A 23,826-nucleotide genomic window follows, 5' to 3' on the forward strand; every position below is an offset into this window, starting at 1 on the left:
CCAGTATGACTATTAAATCCGGAGTCAACAAAATAACACGAAGAAATAAGCTTAATTTCCAGAAAGTCTGTTTCCTTCCGAAGGAATATAAAAGTCGTATAATAAGCACAAAAGTTGGCCAAACTATTTTTTTCCGATATAAAGAGCCGCAAGAGAAGGGGGAACACCTATTAATTCAATAGATTTGGAGCCAAATTGCGATAGACGATAAAGGCCCCCAAGCAGGCCTGTCATTGTTGGCTACAGTACTGCTTAGGTGGGTAAAGAAAGGCTGACTTCTCGCAACGTCTTTTGTAATAGGAACAGACTGCAGGCGCAAGTGCACACACGCTCTACTATCTCTCCCAGCCAAGTAATAAGACAATAGTTTTTGGCCATCACTGTGATCAATCTCCGAACATCCAACTTAGCTCCTACGTACAGCCATCGATTTCCTCTTAAAAACCAGCAAGTAAAAAAAGATGAAAACCCATTTTCAGAAAATAGCCCTTTACTTCAGATATTTATAGAGTTAGCCCCTTTTATAAAACAATCGGTTGATTTTTTTTTCTTTATAAATACTTTTATTTTCTCTATGAATGCCTTTAACCTGGAAATTTGTGTTCATGAAAAGGAGGAATGTTAATATCGTTGGGTTATTTTAAAAACAGGTCTCCCTTATCTACGTAGGTTTAAAGTGAATTTATATAACATTACTGAGCGCTTTGGGGATTTGAGAATCCTATTTTCTCTAAAAAGAACAAGCAACTGCTTTTTGGTGTAGAATTACGCTTCATACTGTTGATAAAGGAGCCGAAACTGCATTGTCTCACCGAAAAAGGTAGCAATACACTTAAACCTGTGCTATAAACTAAAATTTGGAATCGTTTACTAAGTAGGAAAGTTTTAAAAATAGAAATTGTTGCAATTTTCCCTTGTATAATTTATACCATGCATAGTTTTGCAGATATACATTTATAACTGCTGAAATAAAATAGAAAATAATTATTTCGACATAAATGGATAATCAAAACAAATATCATGAAATGTATGAGAATTAATGGAGTAATTAATAATTAATTCTCATACATTAATGTATGAGAATTAATTATGGTAATTTGTAAAATTACCATAATTTTACAAAAAAAAATCCAAAATATTTCTTTTTAATTAAAACATTTTAATGTTCATTATTTCTAAATAAAATATGCATTTTGCACAGGACATTTTTGAAGGTTACTATAATTAGTGAAACTGCAAGAATTTTTGAAACAATTGTTCCAGTTATTAATAATTGATTACAACAAACGTGACATGGAGAATTTCAATATTATTTGAAGCCGTGGTTAATTTACCAAACGGACTGATGTTATTTTGTTTGTTTTCCTCATATCCAAGGGGAGAAATGGGGATTATTCGTATAGTATTACTTACGATACGAATACTAAACACGTCCATGTTATGTGCAGAATATAAATGCCGATCATCAATGATAATTACTGCGATATATAAGCCCAACAGGCCTGCAGACGACACTGCCATAGTATCCATTCACAACACTGCAAAAATCGCTTACAAAAATATGCAACACAACATCAATCAAATCACTAACTGGTTAACTGAAAACGGCATATATATAAACCTTGGAAAAACAAAGCTAATGATATTCAAAAACCCCCAAACCCTGCCCATAGAAACAAAATATCTCACTATCAAACATTCATCCTCCTATACACAAAGTGCAGAACCTAAAATCACAACCATCACACAGGTGAAAACAACACGCTACCTTGGACTTCACTTCGATGCAGATCAAAGTTGGAATAGCCATACAAACTACCTACATACCAAGCTTAGGATAATAGCAAGCAAACTATACAGATTAAAAGACATTGCCCCAACCCACATAAAAATACTAATCTATAAAGCATTATGTGAAAACATTTTAAGATATGCAATCACATCATACGCATTCTGCGCAGACTACAGACTTAACAGGCTACAATGGTTGCAAGATAAAATGATAAAACTGATATTCTGGGAACAACCCACTCTTATGCACGAAGCACGGACAAAACACAAAATATTGAAGGTGAAACAATTACGCCACTACACAGTCATGTTAAAACACTACTACAGTCCAACATATAGAGTAACCAGAACAACATATCAAATAACAAGACCACAGTCAACAAACTACATAACATATAAGTACAACAATCATTACGGCAAAGCCACCCGAAACTTCTACGTACCTGACATGATAAACAAACTGCCGTTCGACAACAGAAACCTAGGAACATACAGAGAGCTGAAACAGGCACTATATAAATATTATAGCGAGAATGAAAATTAGAGCAATTCCTGTTTCTCTCTCTCCCACCACACACACACACACACAAAAAAAAAAACCTATGACAACCCCCCCTCTCCAAAAACTATCACTACAAGAACACAAAGCAACAAACACACCATGTCTAAATCCAACCCTATTTTCACAAAAAAAAAAAAAGTTAAATTAAACTGTAATAGCAGTCGAAGTCTTTCAAGCATGTACCAATAAACAGTAAAATCAACACCTGGCTTGAGACCACTATAGGAACACAACCATAAAACCACCACCCTCTGTCATCTATTATCTTCCTCAGATAAGCTCTGCTAAGCTTCGAGGAAGAAAATTACTAACTTTCAAGTATCTGTTATACACACTTGTAATGCGTTATAAATATCATATACATATAATTACTACAGCAACTATGTATGCAATTCATCTGAGACATAAAAAAAAAAAAAATCTATATAATCCTTATTGTAAATACTATAAATATTATTATTGTATGTAACTTATACTGAGACATAATTAAATGGAAAAAAAAATTATTATTATTATTATTGAATTGTGTGTGTATGCTGCATTACTGCATTGTATCGTGAATTGTGTGCACATTGATGCCAATCCATATTTAGCTAGTTTAAAAAAAAATGTATACTCATATTTATAAAATGTACACTGCATTTTGTATATCAAATTTTCGTACTGTACAGAAAAGATAATGTTTTTCATTGTGTGTGTGCAGATACTCTGTGTGATAGTAAACCTTATCATTTTCATTGTAAAAACAAAAACAAATAAGTCGTTTATAAAAAAAAAAAAAAAAAAAAAATTATTATTATATTCTAAATTCAAAAATTCTGTATAAACCTTATTGTAAATATTATTATTGTATGTAATTTATACTGAGACATAATAAAATGTTTAAAAAAAAAAAAAAAAAAAATCAGCAGGCTGCAATGCTAGGAATGGTTACCATGGTGACAAGGGAAAATATCCAGTAACAAATTAACACAAAACCTGACATCCACATTTTTTTAATCATTTTTTATATATTTGGGGTGACCTACTTGAAAATTTCATGATTCGGACCAGACTGGCATCTTAGTTTATTATTATTGGTGTAACACGCGCATCGACGTATATATCAATATGGACGTAATTAAAATGTCACTTAACGATAACAAAACAACAACATATTTTATAAGTTGTTTTTCTTATTAGTATTTTATCTAAATGGTGCTTAGTGAATGAATAAGATCGGCTTCCTACTGTTCCACTAGCATTATTCGGAGTACGAGAATTGTTAATCATGACCGTATAACAATAGGAAGCTAATAATATTAAAAATTTTGTCTGAACACTGCATAAATATTCCAGCGAAGAAAAGTTTAAGTAGATAAACTGTTACTACTATATGATCTGAAATATTTAGAAGTGTTTGTTATTTTTACTAAATAAATAATCAGAATTTTAATCTATCCATTATTTCCGACCACCCAGTGTCTCCAAATATAATCTGCTTCACTCTACTACGTTTCCTGTTTCACAGTACCCGCGACTGTTGCATCTCTAGGTGGGCGAATCAAGTATTTGTTCTGTACTGAATGTTTGCACTTTTAACATTTCAATTCACCCAATTTCACGTGATATTTCATAGTGTACATTTCTTATTGTAAATGTGAATCCATAAAAATATTCTGTCCTTCAAACAAACGAATTTGAAGCAGTTGCGAAACTACAAGAGATAATGCACTAGCAATTAAAATATCCACAAGAAAATATCAGTTTATCTTCATAGAGTAATAAATCAAAATATCCAACTTCATCTCAGAAAAAATCACTTAGATTTCGAAAAATATAACATTTTAGTAGACCAATGTTTTGTTAATTTCCTAGATTATTTTATTTCTACTCAGTGTCTTTCCTTAATCAAACTTTCTATCAATAGTTTGTTTGGTTCCAGTTTTCCGAATCACGACTTTTGTTGGACAATCTTCATCTTAATTATAGCCAATATCAGTTCTTTTGTAGCTGATCTCAAGACAAGTTATTAGTTATGTCATTCATCTTTTTTTTCTGAAACATGCGCTTGGTTGCGTATGTAGACCGACTTTTTTCCTTTAAATTTCGATTTCATATTATTCAGCATTTGGACTATATTCCATAAAATCTTAAAAAGCTGGAGTTCGTTTACAAATAATCTTGCACTGTTAACTCTTCAACACATCTTGAAAATCTCTGAAACATTAGAATTCATCCTCAGTGGTAACTAGTAGGGCTGAGGATGATTCTTTGTGGTTTTGTATTTTTAAATGCATGCACTAATTCGGTAGATAAACGGTAGTTCTTCCTTTTAGCATAGAATCTGAGGTTTTAACATGTTTTAAAGATTAATTCCTATACTTATTGTACAGACTGTCACAAAACATTTTTGATTGAGATTTCCTGGTGCATTACTAATTGGGTGGAGGGTATTCTGCAAAAGGGCTTACCCTGAAAGTACAAACTTTCAGGTGTTGGCTAAAATAGGTGAGATGTCGCATCCATCTGTAATAATCCAACAATTTTAGTAAAGTTCTAAACTTAGTAAAAAAAAACTTTAATAGTAATTCCCTCACGAGGTTATTACACATTTTAGTATTAATCCAGAATAATAAAGAAACATCCACATCAAAAATTCAAATTCAGCTTGCACAGTATTCTTCGCTATCTCGTCCTCCCAAAATAGAAACATCATTAAAACAGGAGTTCCCAAATGGAATTTTTCCCCTACCAACCTGTAGCGATAGCAACATAAAATACTTTCATTATAACGAAAATTTAATTCTCACTTCAATTAAACATTAATGCAACTGAAAGTATATAAAAGTTAAATCGTAATGGGAAATTGTTTTTCGAGGTGAATGCTTCTTTTCTCCGCCTCCAAAACTAAACGACCTAACTGCACGCTATTTTAAATCTACCTCATAAAACGTCTGATATACCTGCTTTCTCATTTTCTTTTTCTATCACATCGCTACTTCAGCAGATTGTCTTCTGTAGCTCATCCCCACTACGTTTCTCTCCATCTACATGAAGTCAGCTGAACAGCCTCATCTCAGCCCGACCCTAATTCAAGAGCGAGTCAAAGATATATGTAGATATGATCTTTAGGAAGAGGATGAAATGCATCATCTTGTGTAGTCATGGATGCAGTTAGCAAGAAATGTACTTTTTAAAACCCAAAAGATCTCCAAGTTATTTCACTTCCTAATAATACGAGCTTTAATTTCCCATTTAGACTCAAAATTATAATGGACGTTACTGACAGAGGTTTTTTTTATTTTTGTAATGAAACGTCTTGAACCAAAAGTATGTAATCTCACTTAGCAACGCTTTTTTATTGTCCATACAGGACAGGTCGAGAGACCTATAAGCATATGAGTGCCTTGCGTGGGGTGCAGATGAGAACTGAGATAAAAGCTTTTATTGATATTTTTTGTAAAGAGTTGCAGGCTGTAGTTGTTTGGAAATACCAGGTGATCCAAAAGCAACAGAAAAAGGAAAAGTCAATAATTCGAAAAGTATAGACAATAGCACGATGCGGTTTTCACAGAAAGACATGGGATTTTTTTAAATAAAAACTTTTATTGACAGAATAGTTACATTTACCACCGACAGGTGGCGCAGCACAGTTTGTAACGCATTTAGGATTACAAATGTTCAATGTGACGGCCGTCAGATGTGGCACAGCTGTAATTCCTGTCACAACATGGCCAATGACGTCGGCCGACCTCTGTACACCTATGACTTCAAATAGCCCCATAACCAAAAGTCACAAGGTGTAAGGTCTGAAGACCTTGGTGGCTATTCGTGCAGGAAAGACCGACTGATGACACGGTCATCGCCAAATGTCGATCGCAGCAGGTGATGGACAGGACCAGTGATGTGCAGAGGCGCTCCATCCTGCATGAATGTTACACTATGGAGCGCTTACCTCTCTTGCAAGGAGGGAATGATGCTGCATAACGTTCGCGTGTAACAGAAAGTTTTCGAAATGTACCGCTGTGGACTTCCTCAAAGAAAAAAGGGGCCTGTTACCTTTGGCTGATGCAAAGGGGTTTCCACAATTTCCGGATCTGTTTAAATAGCGACAGGTAGCAGCTCCGGGACCGCTACAGCGCCACCTCTCGGTGACAAATGCAACTATTCTGACAAAATGTTTCGTTATTAAAAAAAAAACCCATGTCTTTCTGTGCAAACCGCATCGTGCTACTGTCTATACTTTTCGAATTATTGAATTTTTACTTTTTGTTACTTTTGGATCACCCTGTACTTCGCGAAGAAGGCTTTTCCAGAAGACGAAGGTGGGTAGAATAAAAGAGGAAGAGGAGAGATACGTTCGGTAGTGTTGCAGTTGCACAGTAAAGGGATGGAGAGCAGGTGATCATTGGCAACCATCATTCCTCCAAAAAGTGGGGGAATGATGGTTCACTTTAACAGTGCTGGTAGAACTGACAATAGACACCGCGCGTCTGTAAGAGAAGTGGTCATCTATGAGCCAATTGCTCGCTACTGGACGGCATCTACGATTTTAAGGGAAATTTTAGGTGCACCACTCCAAAAATGCGAGTAGTATTCTAGACATAGGCGGCTTTGGGATTGCTAAGAGTTGATTGGATGTATAGGCTCTTTAACGAAAGCGAATGCCAAATTTCTTTGATGCTGAGGAGGCTGTTGTTCTGATGTGTTTATTCCAAGAAAGACTGGAGTTAAACATTAGTCCAAGTAAAGAGATCTGATCTTGTCTGGTGATTTGTATAATACAAAGGTAAGAGTAAGTGAGCTAGAATCTTTTTTGCAGAAAAGGCAAGACTGTTTTGGTAACGTTGAACATGATAGGTTGTCCTTACCTATCATGATCTACATTTAAAGCGTTAGTTGTAGATGATCTTGTAGCCTGGTTTGTGAAATAAATAATGTGAAGTGGCGAGTGCTACCATCTGCAAAGCTGTGCGTATTGTGAATCGGTCAGTGTGTACAAGAGAAAGAGTAGGTGATAGGACTGAGCCTTGAGGCACTCCAGCATTGTTAAAGCTCGAAGAGAGGGGGATTCATCTACCATGACTCACAGAGAACAACCAGAGAGAGAAATCTGGCTAACCAATTAGTACGAGCAACAGGGAAACCAAAGAATGGCAGTTTGTTTAGTAGACCTCGATGCTAAACTGGGGCGAGAGCCCAGGTTTCTCCGAACCTTCCTATGGTACGTGTCCAGTGATGGGTGGTGTAAGCTACGGGATTAGTTGCGGATTTTGAATCCGTATCGGTGGTCGCTGATTAATTGGGGTGGGGGGGATCGAAGTAGTGGAGCAGTTGGATATTGATGACTTTATCCATTATTTTGGAAACGACTGAGGTGATGATAGATAAGCGATTCCTTCCATGCATTGGAATATCTGGAATACATACCAGATAGGTATAATAAGATGTAGGACGGGTGTTTGAGATGTATGAGAACAACTGGAGAGACATCATCAGGACTAGAAGATTTTAGTAGTGTTCTGATGTATTTTTGTCGAAAAATTATAGTAGGCATACGGTGATTGGATTCTGATGTCGTCCAGGAACACGACCTCACTATTTGGATAGCTAGAAACAATGATCACAACTGTCTAAAAGGGAGAACATATATGTTGACCTTTCAAAAACGGGCGACAATCGCGAATGTTAAAAAGGCAGTTTTTTAATCAAAACTTCTTGTGACATGGAGGGAAAAAATCCCACTACATTTAAAGTAATCTCAGCCGTTGTCATGGTAACTGGCGGAATCTTTGGTTAAGAATTCTTATCACTCAAGCCTCACAAATGCTTAATAAATAAACGAAGAGTTAAAGTTATCCAAAAAAAAAAAACTAATGTTAACTCCGTAGGTGAGCATCTATGGAGTTAACATTAGGCTTTTTTATATAATTACGAAAGAACTTTCAACACCGTGTCTAAAATGATACTTTATTATTTTTGAAAAATGTAAACTGCGCTTAGTGTCATCTACTAAAATGGGGAGTAATTTAAAAAAAAATTCATGAAATTGCTTTTTATTTAAATTGTGTTCATTGCATCCTTAGATGTTGTTGCGCCACATGCAATTATTCAACAGTCTTCAGGATTTTTTTGCAGGGTCTCCTGAATGGCTGCTGGCAAGAAGGCGTTTTGAAGAAAGTATTCGACTTCTTCGATCAATTGCTCAGATGAATGGGAAATACTTAAATCCGGATTACATCAGTACAAAGGTAACTATAAGAGAATTTATATAACATTTTTACAGTAACAAAACTCTTAAATCGATATTCAAAACACATACTTCATTCCTGCATCATCAGTAGCAAGAATGATAATATAATGCCTTTTAATACAAGGAATATCAGAGCATTTGGAACCACGCATAGCGGATAAGTAAGTTTGTTTTGCGATCGATTGATCGACACGAATTTCCTAAAGTGCACATCGATAATCACTCTGTGTAACAATAAAGTTCGAGCTAACAGTGTTCTCGAGAAAGTTCATTTCATAGCCGGCGTTCGAAGTAATATCCAAGTGTGCAAAACATGCAAATAGGGCTTTTATCCAGTTTAAAAATGGCATGAGGGAGTAGAAAGTGGTTTAATTGTGGCATTAATTCCTCTGGTTTTTATTTGAATGTATATTATAATAATAAGTTTGGCTGCCCAACTAAATGAATTTGTCAGACACAGACGTCGAGGTTTTGGAGAGTGACAAAGCAATTTGGCCCTGACTAATGATGCTACAACAAATGGCCATTAAGAATTCATTTGCAACACCAGTAGAGATACTTCAAGCATTCAATACTTTTAGTGCTGTCTGCAATCTCGCTACAAGTAAAAGTCATTAGCTTAATTGACCAACTTAAACCTTCAAATGATTGTTAATGGTTGCAAGACATTTCCTTCGCTTTCAGCAAGAGTAGCTGATTCATGTACAGGTTCCAAAAGATGCATTTGATTTATGAATAATATTGCAATATTTTATAACTGGGAGATATTGATGAATTTTCACTGTATGGAAATCCTTCCTTATGGACAGTAGACAAAAGAAAGAAGAACGTAAATTCTATCGAAATGTTTTCAAAAACCAGGCAAGTGTTGAAATGACAGTTGAGATTAGATAACCTTCATTCTGTAAGAAGACCGTATTCAAACGTTACCTTCTTACACGATAGACGTTCACAATACTAAATTAAGATAGCATATTTATTCTTTACAAACTAATAAACTTATTTCATCCAGCGAGCATGCGCAAGACAACTATTGTATTCTTGATCAATTGGTAAGCAACTGCATTATTGGATCTCGGAATAAATTGCATTCATATTAATCGTCGAAACTGGAAGTTGTAACTAAAAAAGCGCAAAGTTCATTATTTTTCATATTGTGTTATGCTTAGTTCAGTGCCTAACCTTGATTACAATAAAATGGCATGTTGATAAGTATGTAGTGATGGATTTAAATCGTAGACGTCTTTCATTTCGATTTATTAACACGAAATATTAGAAATCGTATCATAGACGAGTACCGCTTTATACAAATATTTCTATTGTGCATTTTTCACTTCATTCTGTGACTGTATTTGTAGTATTTAACTGACTTTTTTTTCTGTTGCTAGGTTAACCAACGGTACAGTCTTAACTATTACTGCATTGAACTCCAGGGAACATCTATCTTAATTTATTTCTTTCCGCTGTGACCGAAGTCTTCGGATGGCTTTTATCGCTGGTGATAACTGTGGTCTGCGCTGCTCCTACTGCGTCAGTTGTGTATTACTATGGCAACAAGGCGAAGAGCTATGCCGTTCCTTAAAGCGAAATAAATTAAAAAAGGAATTTACAATGCGATTGACTAAATGTGATAAAACCCCGAATTTTGCCGACTTGAAGAACTTGTTTTTTAAAAGTTAAATCCTCTTTTCCGATGTCTTGGTTTAGGGTAGAACATCTCTAGACTGAGATAAAACAGTGTTTGTGATTAAAAAACAAAACATTCTAAATGATTAAATTTAAATGCCTTTTGTCTTCAGAATAGAGCGCAAGCTGCTATTTTAATAATCTCAGTATTTTTCTTTAGAATGTTTTAATCAATAGGCCTAAGGACAGGGAACTTTGGCGATTAAAATATTTGAATTAACTACTATTAACAAGTTAGCTGTTTTAATTTTCGTTTAAAATGTAAAGTGTTCAGGGAACAATTACTTCACTTAAATTAGACTAAGCTTAATTTTGAAATTTTTTGTTGATTGTAAGTTGGCTTTTATTCTCTGAAATATTGGAGAAGTAGAATAAAAGTACTTAAAATAGCACTTTCAATATAGTATAACGACAGCTGTGTTTAGAATGACATTAAGCAGAAGTATTAATCTATATTAAAGAGATGTAATATGGCTCAAGGTTGAACAAACTCGTATCATGTAACAGCACATAAGAATGGCAAAAAATTCAAAGAGAGCTATGAGACATCGTGGTACTGCACCTGATATGAATCAGAAAAGTAAGTGGGAATAGGGTAGCTAAATACTACTATTAACAGTTAGAGTTGAATATTTCATGTGACAGTGAGTTTGAAGCCGTCTGGTGTGAGGTGGAATCTAACAAGAAAAATTCCATAGTGGGACGTTGTTACAGACCAAGTGGATCGGTTGTTAGTGATGAAGAAATGCATCATCAAAGAGAAACGATGAGCGCGAAAAGAGTAATCATAATGGGGGAATTTAATTATACAAATATTGAATGGGTAGCAGTAGAATCTCATGAGAAGAATGAAGAAGCATTTATTGAGCTGTGGCAGGACAACTTCCTCAAGCAGCATGTGATAGAAGGAACTCGAGGTCAAACAGTGTTAGATTTGATTATAGTGTCAGAGGGCGTTTCAGTTAATGACGTAACTATTCTGCCTCCTGTTGCTGACAGTGGTCATGCGGTACTCACTTGGGAAGTGACTAAGTTTATGAATGTGCTATTCACAAAAGGTTACAGTTGTACTACAAAGCAAGAAATTACGATCAACTGAGGAGTATACTGAGTTCAGGAATGGGATCGGTTGCTGGATGGAAAGAATATCGACAGTGCATGGGAAGCATTTAAACAATGCTTAGTGATGCGATTAGAATGTGTCCTGAGAGTTCGAAGAATAAATAGAGTAGGAGTCAAATGGATGTGTAATCTTATTATGCAAGATATTCGTAAGAAAAGGATGATGTGGAAGGAATACCGTTTGCAAAAGGATGACGTCCGTTATGAACGTTATAAGGAGCAGGATAGAATAATCAAAACTGTTGTAGGGAAAGCAAAGTTTGAGTATGAAAAGAAACTGGCTCTGCATGCTAAAGACAATTCACAAGAATGCCATCTATATGCTGCAAGTAAATGAAAGAATAACTCTTCCAAATCCCGATGGCGTGAGTGTTACAGATGTAGAAGAGGTTGTTCAGTTAATGAGTGCCCATTTTGTTAAAAGCTATGAACCTCGTGAACATAAAATTGAGCTCGCTGTTGCCTCTTCACTAGATGTAGAAATGCATGTGTGTGAGGCGGAGGTTTTAAAGCTGTTGCACAAATTCAATAAGAATTCAGCAATAGGGACTGATGGAATATCAGCATGTGTGCAAAAAGAGTGTTCAGTTGAACTGGCCATTCCTTTGACCAAGATGTTTAAAATGAGTCTCAGAACAGAGAAGATTCTGCAGGAATGGAAGGAATGTATGGTATTGCCATTGTACAAGGGTGGTAGTGCAGACCGATGTATCCAACTATCGACCAATTAGTATCTCAGGAGTTGTGAAGATTTTGGAAAAATTGGTTAGGGCCAGCATTCAGAAATGGGTTGACAGTTTACTAAGGGAAGTTCATGTTCTAGCAACTTGCTCACTTTCTATAACAATGTTACCATTGAACTAGACAAGGGGAATGGATACATCATGATGCTTTTGACAGAATACAGAATGGATAAGAGGATGGCTGACTGAAAGATATCAAAAAGTGGTATACGGGGGATCTCAGTCTGTAAGGTTTAAGGTAACAAGTGGTGTACCACAAGGATCAGTGCTTGGTCCACTGTTATTCAATCTCTAGATGAATGATATTGGGAAGGATTTGACAAGCGATATACAGTTATATGCTGATGATATGCGGTCTTTGCTGAATGATTTCAATAGGCTGGAATTGCGGGCATTTGAAAATGGGTGTCATTTCAATATGTGTAAATGTAAAGTCATTCACTTCGGCATGATTAGATATTCAATGTGGTATTATATATTGGGATTATGCTAGAAGAAACAGATGAGGCTATCGATCTTGGAGAATTAATAGATTTGAAGTTTAGGGGCCATGTGGCAAATTGCAATGCTGAAACGAACGTTCACATCTAACGTTAAAGATGTTATGTTGCCTCTTTACAAGGCCTTGATAAGATCTCACTTGAACTATTGTGCGCAGGTCTGATCTCCGTTGTGATTCTGATATATATTGTAGAGAGTACAAATGGGAGTGTTAAAAGATTGTGGATACTGATTATGAAGCCAGATTAAGAATTTGTAGACTGCAAACAGGAGAAGGAGGGGTGATATGATTGAGACTTGCAAATTTCTGAAAGGGTCATACAGGATTTCAGTTTATGGAAGGTGGGGAAAGGACGAGAGAGCATCCTTGGAAGCTGAGAATGAAGGGTGTGAGGGCTAGAGTTTTCTCTCAGAGGGTGGTTGGAATGGATTGCCTTTGGATGTTGTGAGTGCAAGCAGTGTGAATGAATTTCAAGAATAAGCATGATAGCTGGTGCGTGCAGTATGTGGCCTTCCTGGAGGTCTCTCTTAATAATAATGATAAACACCTTTTGTCAAGATTGTGGAGCAAGTAAACGATTTAACAACGAAAAAAAATTCCTAAATTTTCTAATATATATATATAAAAACTAGCCCCCCCCCCCCTGTTCCGGAGTGGTAGACCAGTTCTCCTTGAATTCTGATGACTCGACACTCAGAGTAGCCGCTGAGTGTCGAGTCTTCAAAAGGGGGCCTCCGTCCCCTGGCGCCCCCCCCCAAGTTCCGGACTAATAGGCCGGTTATCCTTGTATTCTGATGACTCGAGGGGGGTCCGCCCCCCCCCCCCCCCCGAGTTCCGGACTGGTAGGCAGGTTCTCCTTGAATTTTAAAGACTCGACACTCAGGGTAGTCCCTGAGTTTCAAATAACTTGACATAAAAAGGCTTATCATTTTATATATATATATAGGGTAGATTAAACCTTTCCAATAGTAATGTAATATCTATTTTCAGAATCCATCCTAGGAATGGCATTTTAAGAAGTAGATGGCCACAACCGGAATCCCCAATTTTTAGGTAAGAATTAAAGTACAGAACATGTTATCTCTATAGTAGAGCATGCGCAGCCAGCATTTTTTTTTTTTCCTAGCTTGTGAAAACTCCCTTGAAAGATAAAGAACCTGAGCCTATTATTATAGATCGTCCCTCAGAACATGAATCCATCCTGCTCTTTGATACAGAGGAGATTTAGATTATACTGTACATATAAAACCGATTTTACAGTTCCTTTATGAAGATTTTTTACATATGACTAATGGTGCAGATATAAATTCATCTTCTTAAAGGCTTTGTTTATGTAATATGTTCTATGCAACTGATCGTGAACGTTAAAACATCCAAGTTATTTTTTTCTGCCTTACAACACTGAATGATGTCGCTCAGTGTGTTGTAAGGTAGACAACCTAACAACCAGATTATCCGATGAGTTCGTAGATTAATTGGAGGTTTTCCCTATTGATTTCTTTCTGTCATTTTATATTAATGTTAGGTACTAAGTCTAAGCAAAATCTCTGTAGTGTATGGGAGGTAAATACTATAATCAGATCGCTGACTCTGTGAGCTATCTTAAGCATTAATAATAAATCTTAAACATTAATGTGAGCTATCTTAAGATGTTAATAATTGTGTCGCATTCGCGACACAATTATTAACATCTGCGATCAAGATTCTTCTATGTACTGGAAGAATGTCGTTGGCAAGTTCAAGCGATCACCCAGCGTCAGCGTGCGTGTACTTTATTGAGCTCCATGTTGCAGTTTAAGTAGTTTCCTCTCTCCCCCCAGTGATTTATAGATAGTACTTACAATGGCCAAGCCCAAATCATAAGGGATGAGTATGTGGGTAAATATAAATGGGCAGTTATGGTATGCAAAGCAAATTATACTGGTCGTCATTTCTACAAACGCTGTCGCTATTTCATCCGTCTTTTATGAGCAAAAGAAATGGTTGCAGAGAAATGAAGTTTAATCATTTAAAATTGGTTCTTCAAACACGAAGCATCTCCAGCAACAAAATTTCCGTCTTTTAATAAAAGGAAGACTAAGATTTTTCCTGAATTATTGTGCCGGTCAAATTAAATTACCGCAAGGTACGAAAAACAAAACATTTCAATGGGTTATTTCTATGCAAAAACTACTTGCTTCGATAACTTTACAAAATTAAACATATATGAAAGAAAAGGTGTCTCCGAAATACTTTTAATAAAAAAAGATAGAATCCATTAATTTTCTTTCTAATGCAACAATTTTTATTTTGTTCATCAATTTTTGTAGTACTCATTAAAAATCTGTCACTATTCACCTTTGTCTAACTCCTCAAATTATTTCATGTGATGTGGAACAGAAGTATCTGTTGGAATAATATTCTCAACCTTTTCTATGAAGTATTATTATTTAAACGTTTGAGAGTAAATAAACCTAAAAAAACTTTCCAAATCAGTAATGGCGTCATCGAAAGTTCCAGACGCTTATAAAATATTAATCGAATTGAGAAAAATGCAGTTTTCTCGGAGCCAACAGAAATGAATTTATTCCCGAATACAAATTCTTACACTAAGCAAGATTCATTGAACGGCGGATAAGAGAACATATATCGGAATAACACGCTACCAGAGGTTTTCACAAGATCATTGTCATAATTTGAGATGCCTAAGGTTGAAGAACCGAATCCGAGATGTGAATACTGATGAGATCGTGTACTGGTATGTTAAGAAATCAAACAGATTCAACACAGGGAGACGGAAAGTCCTTTAAAGTGATTTTTTACACATCGGAATTGTAGTCGTCTTTCTTGCTCTCTCAGTCCGAACACTATACATTTCAATTTGTGTCGAATAATCCGCTAAGTTAGTTTAATGCATGAAAAAAAAACATGTCTTGAGTTTATTTTTATTCAATTCAATTTCTGCGTTTCTCCTTTAGCAACCTATTGTCGACTCCAAGGAATTCATTATTATTAATACCGCGCTTGTGAACGTTAAAATATCCAAGTTATTAAACTTCACAGTAAATTATTTCCAGATGTCACTCACCAAATCAGGAGTGGATTTAATTATGTTAAATTAAATATTATGATGTTTACTGGTTGTATTAGAATGGGAAAGGTTTCGATTTTAATTAAAAGCAGTTGAGATATGTTTATTTTACCGTTCAACCAGAACAAAATGCGACTACCTTTGCTTAATTAAAATGATTTGGGGGTGAGGGATAAATGTAAATACGAGTAGTTCACTTCTACAGAAGGATAAAATCTTAGCGGAAAAAAATTATTTTCAAAACAGCTCTGATTTAGTATCATTCATTGCTTAATCTATGCTTAAAATATAGAAACTCTTCATATAGTAGGGGAAATTTTTCTTTAAAAGAAAGGTGTAGGCTGCCCAGTAGTTAGCGTATCTGCTCTCCAACCCACAGGCTGTTTCTCACTCTCGCCGTAGAAACGGTGGAGCTTTCTGATCGTATTTGCGTAGCGTAAGGCCAATATGTCGCAAATTGGAGAGAAAAAGTTATACGTTCCAACAATTATCTCTCCCGTTTTTCCTGAAAAACATTAAAATCATAGTAATGACTATAATCCGTTTCATCCACTCCAGTGACTAGTCAATATTGCACGAATTGAGAAAATTCGTGCAATATTGACTAGTCACTGTCAATTAATATATTCATATAAACACATAAATAAAATGTTGGAGGTTTTTTCCCACTTAGACAATCGTAAATTTAGTTTAATCCTTTATCAAAGTTTGCGCCCGAAGTATCCCGAAGGTGGACTGAGGCAACTCGTGGTAAAGGTGGACCAAGCTTTTATCACTCCACCTTTACCACGAGTTACTTCAGGCGCAAACTTTGTTTGCTTACACTTGGATAAAGGATTAAACTAAATTTAACATAAGTAAAATATTTAGGTGGATATATAAATGCCTCCTCTCACATTGGTGAGTACGAGCATAGCATAACCAATCTTACTTCCTATTATTTATATTATAATATATATTGTAGGCTGGTCTCCTCCCCCCAATGCTATGTAAAGCAATTTGAGGAGAAGAGGTTGACTCTTTCCTCTCAAACTGTAGGTTCCACTATTTGACCTAACGTGGCAGCTCTACCACTAAAATTCCTATCATCGTGAAAGTAATGTTTCTCTAAGTCTCAAAAAAAAAATCAAAACCGGATAGAAAACATGGGAAAAATAAAAACTTGGTGGAATATGTCGCACATCGCCTCAAGAAAACATAGAAACTGCAGTTCTTACCGAAGTTAAACAACAATCACATCATCTATAGTGGAGTAAAATATATTTGCTAGCACAAATACGTGGAAAAGGATTTGGATCTATAAATCAATTGAAATAATAATGTATTATACATTCTGGAATAAAATAATAGAGATGATTAAAATTAAAGAAAATTTAACAGTCGTTGGCATGTGTGCCCCTGAAGAAGGGGAAACTTTCAGAAACATTTACAAGGAATGCATAAAAAATATCATTGATTTTAAATGATAAAAACATACTTCAGATGCAAGAAGACAAAAATCAATAATATATTACTTTATAACAAATGAAGAAAAACAGGAAACCTCGTCCTAGATGTCAGAGGGCTAGAAATAGATCATTTATAGTGCTGACAACATTAAGGTTACAAAAACGAAACAGAGAAACACTAATTACAAAGTAAGACGTAAAGAAGATTAAATAACTATATAAAAATTAAAGATATCGAGAAGGAAATTATTGCATTTGCATCAATTGAAAATAAAAAGCTGGCCTTACGTAGCAAAATAATCATCTATTAAACTAAGATGGAATTGAATTTCAAAAGACAGCTGGGAAAAAATTGTATCATACACAACATAAGTTCGTAATGAAAAAGAAACTTTAAATATTAAAAGCCTGCTTTGCAGCTAATACTAAGAATTATTTAAATTGGGAAGTAATTAACTTATTACAAAATGCTTTAAATGATATAGCAATAACTGAAGTAAAATGGTAAATCAGTACTTGGAGATGTATATATATTTTAATAATGATTTCTGATGGGAAAATATTTAAGTAATACATTTAAAAAGGGGGTTATGAGAAAACCTGCAAGTTATAGAGATATTAGTTTATTGAATACAGGCTACAAAAATATATATATATTTGCTAGAATATCTAAATGGATTTAGAAAGAGACGATCTAAAATAGCGCATAAAGATGAAAATTTTCAGCTCTTACAGAAATAAAGACCTAATTATCATAATATTCTATTCAATTTTAATCTCACTTCTAATCTTTGTTAGTGTATGACGACTTTTCCGAACGGTTAAAAGGAATATATGAAAAATTAAATAAAACAGACAATATAATTATAGCTGAAAATACCAGAAGAGGAATGAAAAATTTGGAGAACCTTCATATAAATTAAAATTGGAGCGACTCATTGATTATATATAATGAATACATTCTACAACCATAAATATACATAATGTGCAAGAGGAGACAAATAACAATAATAGACTACTTTCATAGCAAATCTCTTCCTGGATAGATGTTAGTCAGGAGAGAGAGCTAGATACAGATCATTATTTAGTAAAGGGAAAAGGGTAAAGGGACTAGAGAAACAAAGTATAGCACAAATTTATACCAATGGAGGATTAATCATTGTTTATAAAAAATACAAGAAACTGAAGACATCGAGAAATAATGGGAATAAGGAAATAAAAACCTGGCCTTTAAAAGATGGTTAAAAAGAACAGCCGAAAGACACGCTTAGAAAACGATATATACAAAATAAGACCCAATGCATCTAAATTACGAAATAGATTTAAAAGAATCCTTGGACAGATAATACTGACATAAAAAATTTCATCAGAAACTTAAAGATGGGATAAACTTCGAACTGTACAAATTTGCTGGAAAAATGTTTCAGACATGCACAAATACCAATAGAAAAAATGGAATACAAGTATAGTAATACCTACTAAATGCATGCTAAAAAAATTATTAGGTCAAAATCGATTAAGAAAAGGACGCTCTACAATAGATGTAGCTGTTTTGTACAAGACAAGATGAGTTTCTAAATTAAATGTTGTTGAGAGATTATGAAAAAAATATATATACGAAGATAAAAACAATCTGTAAGACAGGGATGTCCTCAATCTCCAACATTTTAATACAGTGACCTGGAATAATAAAATTATTTTCAGATGATCGTGTAGTAATATCTGATAAGGAAAATTTAAATAAACAGTTTGGAATGAAAATATCCACACATAAACGTTGGAATTTTGTGGCCAAACTGCAGATAACTGGAAGTTTTTATCTTGCATGTAACATATCATATGAAGGAGGAAAGGACCTCACAATGTTTGCAGATGATAGACTTGATAAATAGAACACGCCTGAAAATATATATAATACTATAGCAGTGAAAAGAGAACTGCAAAATACACAAAGATATTTTAAAATAAAATGGAACATGTAAACCGAATGGGAAAAAGTCTGATAGACCTCTGAAACATGTTTCACCCATCAGAACAACATACACAGAGAGAGCTCGAACTGTTTAAATGGAAGGAAAGATAACCATCAGAGAGAAGGTGTAACACTAAACCCAATAGTTCATATAAGGAAAAAGGGCATACGCTTCTATTATTTATATATAAATAATAAAAACGTATGTCCCAGATCAATCACACAAAGAGGAGGAATGTAGCGAATTTCTTGGAAAATTTGGACATGGAGAGAGAGGACTTTTTTTTTGCAGAAATTGAAAGGCTGATATCCGTGCTCTGTGACGATGTCTGTCTTAAAAAGAATAAAACAATCAAAAATAACCTTATGGGAGAGCATTATTTAACTTTTCTTCGAATCTTGCTTCAGAGTCCTGGAAATTAGGTAAAGACAAAGAAACGGCAGAAAAGTACTCAGGTTGGAAAGAAAAATATCAAAAATTAACCACTCAAAAGAAGATAATGAATACAAAAAAAAAAAAAAACACGACTCAAAGACCAATTATGAAAGAGTTAAAGAAATAACTAGAAAAGCATACTCACCCAACCCAGTTTCAATTTTGCAAAAACGATGGAAATACATTGAAATATATCAGCTGAAGAAAGTGTTGATCAAGATATCTTCCGCCCAGGAGAAATTAACAAATGATAAAGCATTCAATAAGAACTTCTGGAAATATGCCAGATCTTGCACTAATTACAGAATCATTAATAATTCTTAATGCAATTTAATAGATATGTGTTAACCCCTCTATTTTCTAGAAACAGACCAAAAAAGGAGTGTCAGGGATGCTCACTGGCACCGTATTTATTTAACCTGTACCTAGATGGAAGCACTACAGACAACGAAGAAAATTGAATTATCTAGGGCTCATTGATCACCAAAAATCTCGATTATTTCTAAACGTAGGGTGGATAACAATAGCGACATACTGTATTAAAGATATATATATATATAAAGCAAGGATAATTCCCAGAGTAATTTATGGCTCAGAATGCTGGATCCTAGGGAACAACTCCCTGCTTTTGAGATGAAATGACTAAGAAGAATTTATATTCAAGAAATCAATAATTAAAACATTAAAAAAGAGCCAACTAACATGGTTTGGACATGTTTCAAGCATAAACCCAAAAAGGCCAATAAAAAAAAGATAGATTGGCAACATATAAGAAATACCGAAAATTTGTCTTTGAGGAACTCAACCCGCCATGAGCAGAAGAAGAATGGAACAGACCAATATGGTTATCGAAGAAATTTCACTTTAAGATATTATGATAATGTCGTACTAACTTTATCGACATAATTCTGAAGTCGTGACAGATTACGCTCCTCTAAAATATTCCTTACTTTATCAAGGGCTCACTCTAGTGAGTGCAGGCATGGCAAACCCGAGTTACCTGATGCTGGACCACGCGTTACTTCATGTCATAATATACATCTATAGACTGGTCTCTCCACTTTTCTGCTTCTCCCCCCCCCCCCCAATAGCTATTAGAGTACTCGAGGGCAACGGGTGAATTTTTGGTATTTCATTTCACAGTAAAGATGGTGTAACCCAACAGGGTTACAGATGTTGGATTCTGATTAAGGAGAAATTTAAATTATCAATATTCCTTACAGAATCCAACTTAATCCACCATACCAAAGGCTATACTTGTAAAAATTATTTGATATTAATCCCATGATTGTAAATTATTATTCATGTAATTAATTAATCTAAAATATGTGTTAGCAATGATAGGACCTTGTATTGAAATATTATGAGGAATTGTATATATAAGTTTAATATGCCTTATGTGAATTATAATATTTTAATTTTTTATTTATCACTACCAGTATGTATAATGTTATGCAATATTTCTGTTTTTATTTTATTTTGTTTGTTACTATGGAGACGGGCTAGAAATAGCTAGCGCGTGCATGAATCGTGAGATATGGTATTCAACGGCAGAGAAAGAACTGACATAAGCTAGAACGTGAAAAACAATTTTGGGGGGAAAAAGAAGGGAGGTATATAAGCGGAGAAAACCGTGGCTCTTCTCTTTTTCAGGACCAACCATGCTGGGACACGAGAGCATTGAGTATAGCACAGACAGACGAAGAGAATACTGAGAGGCAGCAAAGTGAATGCAAAGGATTGCTGTGATTGGACTATTTAAGGACTGGGAAAGTAATAGGCAACTGAGAATAATTCTAGAAGTTAAAGAATTACTACGCGTTCCATTAGTTTCATGGAACTTTAACAGAGAGCTGAATTGGTCAAATAGTGTTAAAGAAGGAATGAGCATTTTCCTTTATCCAAGTGCGACCATTAATAGTTCAGTTATCATTGAGAAGATTTCTTCTAATAGTGTTGCCATAGTGTGCTAAGTAAACATAATTATAAAGTGTGCCCATAGTGAAATTGATGAGCAAAGGATTTATCCGGTAAGAACTGTCCAATTTTACGTTACTTCAGTGCAGAGATATATGTGTTATTCCCCACATTAACTTTAACGGTTTTTGCTGAAATCAGCCGGAGTATGAAAGTGTATACTCATAAAGCAGTTGTTGCCCCCATTAATGTATTGAGACTTTACTGACTGTGTGATAAGAGTAAAATTTGTTACTAAGAGATTTTGTGATATTGAACGCTATTAAAAGTTATTTTAATATTGCGAAAGTTATAAATCTGATAGCAGAATGCCCATAGACTGAATATGTAAGATATTGTGACCAGTTAAGCTAAGACATTTATATTATCTTGTTCTCAGAATTGAGTTTATATGTATAATATATAACCCAGAATTAAATGTTTTGTTTGATGATTTTAAAATTGTGTTTGCCTGAATCTCCTATACTGCACCGTTCATGAAATTATCGGACTTAGCGGGAGCTTCAAACATAAGAGATAAACTCGGTCTACATAAGAAATAATATTGATATAAAATTAGTTGATGTTTGGTTTCACTACATTTCATTAGACTAATCTAGATATAGAGTGGCGCAGTCTAAAAATTTAAATTAGTAATCAACCAGCAACTTATTACTTGTTTAAGAACAGAGTTAAAACAAGGAAGTACGATCCAACCAAGGTGAATCTTCCTTAGCGGCCACTTTCAAACCTGACAGAAAGGTATAAAAATGTATTTTCCCTCCCTCACAAAGACATGTTTCACAGCAAATGGAAAAAAGAAGAGCCGGAAAGGACATTTATTGATTTGACGCATCTCTCACAGATCTGTGGGAAAACTATAACTAAATCGACTACTAAAATGTATACAATAAAAATAGCCTCATTGAATGTCCGTACATTACAATCAGAGGAGAGATTAGTAGAACTGGATGAAACCCTGGGACATCATTGAACTTTCAGAGGTGAGACGTGACATCGAAAGAGACAATGGCCTTCTATTTTTTTTTCTTAATTAAGAGCAAATATAAAAACGCATATCGCAGAATTGCCTTCTTAAAGTTAATAATCACTAAAAACAATACAGGTTTATGCTCCCACCACAAGCTATGGTCAGGAAAAATAGTTCTATGATGAACTTTCACTATCAATAAATAACACGCCACAGCTCCGATGTCATCATAATGGGAGGTTTTAATACTTAGGAAGGCGATTCCTACAATTCGCCTTTAACTACCGATTGGAAATTCCTTCTTTAGGAAAAGAGAAAAAAAGAAGGTGGACATGGATCTCACCGGAAGGAAAAACAAGAAATGAAATAGATTATACGGTATGTTATTAAAATATTCAACTTTAATTCAGATAATAGATTAATAAGAGAAATCATTTGGTTCAGAAACAGACAACCACTAAAGAAAGAAGGTACCAATCAAAACAAAATTCGAATTTGTTTAGTTCAACAAACAATTCTAAAGATCTAAGGAATTTCAACATAAATAAAATAGAACATGGAAAATCCTGGATCCCTTCTGTAAGAGACAAATAACAGATCTGAAACTATTGATCATCTACATACTATCAACCAAATTATTGAAAAATATTAAGAATATAATAAGCCTCTATACGTAGCATTCGACTCGGTAGAGCCTAAGTTGCTGTTCCTGGGACCCCAAAATCAAGGTAACGAAATTAAATATAACAGAATATTGAAAACTATTTATAATAGTAGCACAACAGGACCATGTGTCAACCTAGGAGGAGTTAAACAGGGAGACCGATAGAACCCAAGCTATTCACTTCAATGTTGGAAATGTTATTTAGAGAACTGGACTGGGATAATTATGGTTTAAGTAATCTCAGATTTCCGATGACATAGAACTCTTCTCAGAACTGGAAACAATGATGAGAGATCTAAGTAATAAAAGTTAAGCATATGGATTAATCATATACTAATGGCCACAGAGAAATTCTAGTAACTGTTGAAAACAGAAGATTTTAAACATTTGGACCATATAATATCATTTAGAAACAGATGCCAGAATAAACAATGCTTGGAGAAGCTATTGGATTTTAAAAACCCATTTATATAAGTATGCTAAACATAAAAGGATAGAAGAAATAAGACAGAAAACAAAAGTCACTGACGTCGTAAGAACAAGGCAATGGGCAGGATACTTGATGAGAAATCGAGATGATAGAGGGGATAAACTCACCACTTACTGGATACCTTGAGAGAGAAATTATTCTAACAGCTGGAATAACAT

Source organism: Typopeltis vanoorti, chromosome 18 (genome assembly GCF_054136105.1).
Source record: "Typopeltis vanoorti isolate ZY-2024b chromosome 18, IOZ_Tvanoo_1.0, whole genome shotgun sequence".
NCBI lineage: Eukaryota > Metazoa > Arthropoda > Arachnida > Uropygi > Thelyphonidae > Typopeltis > Typopeltis vanoorti.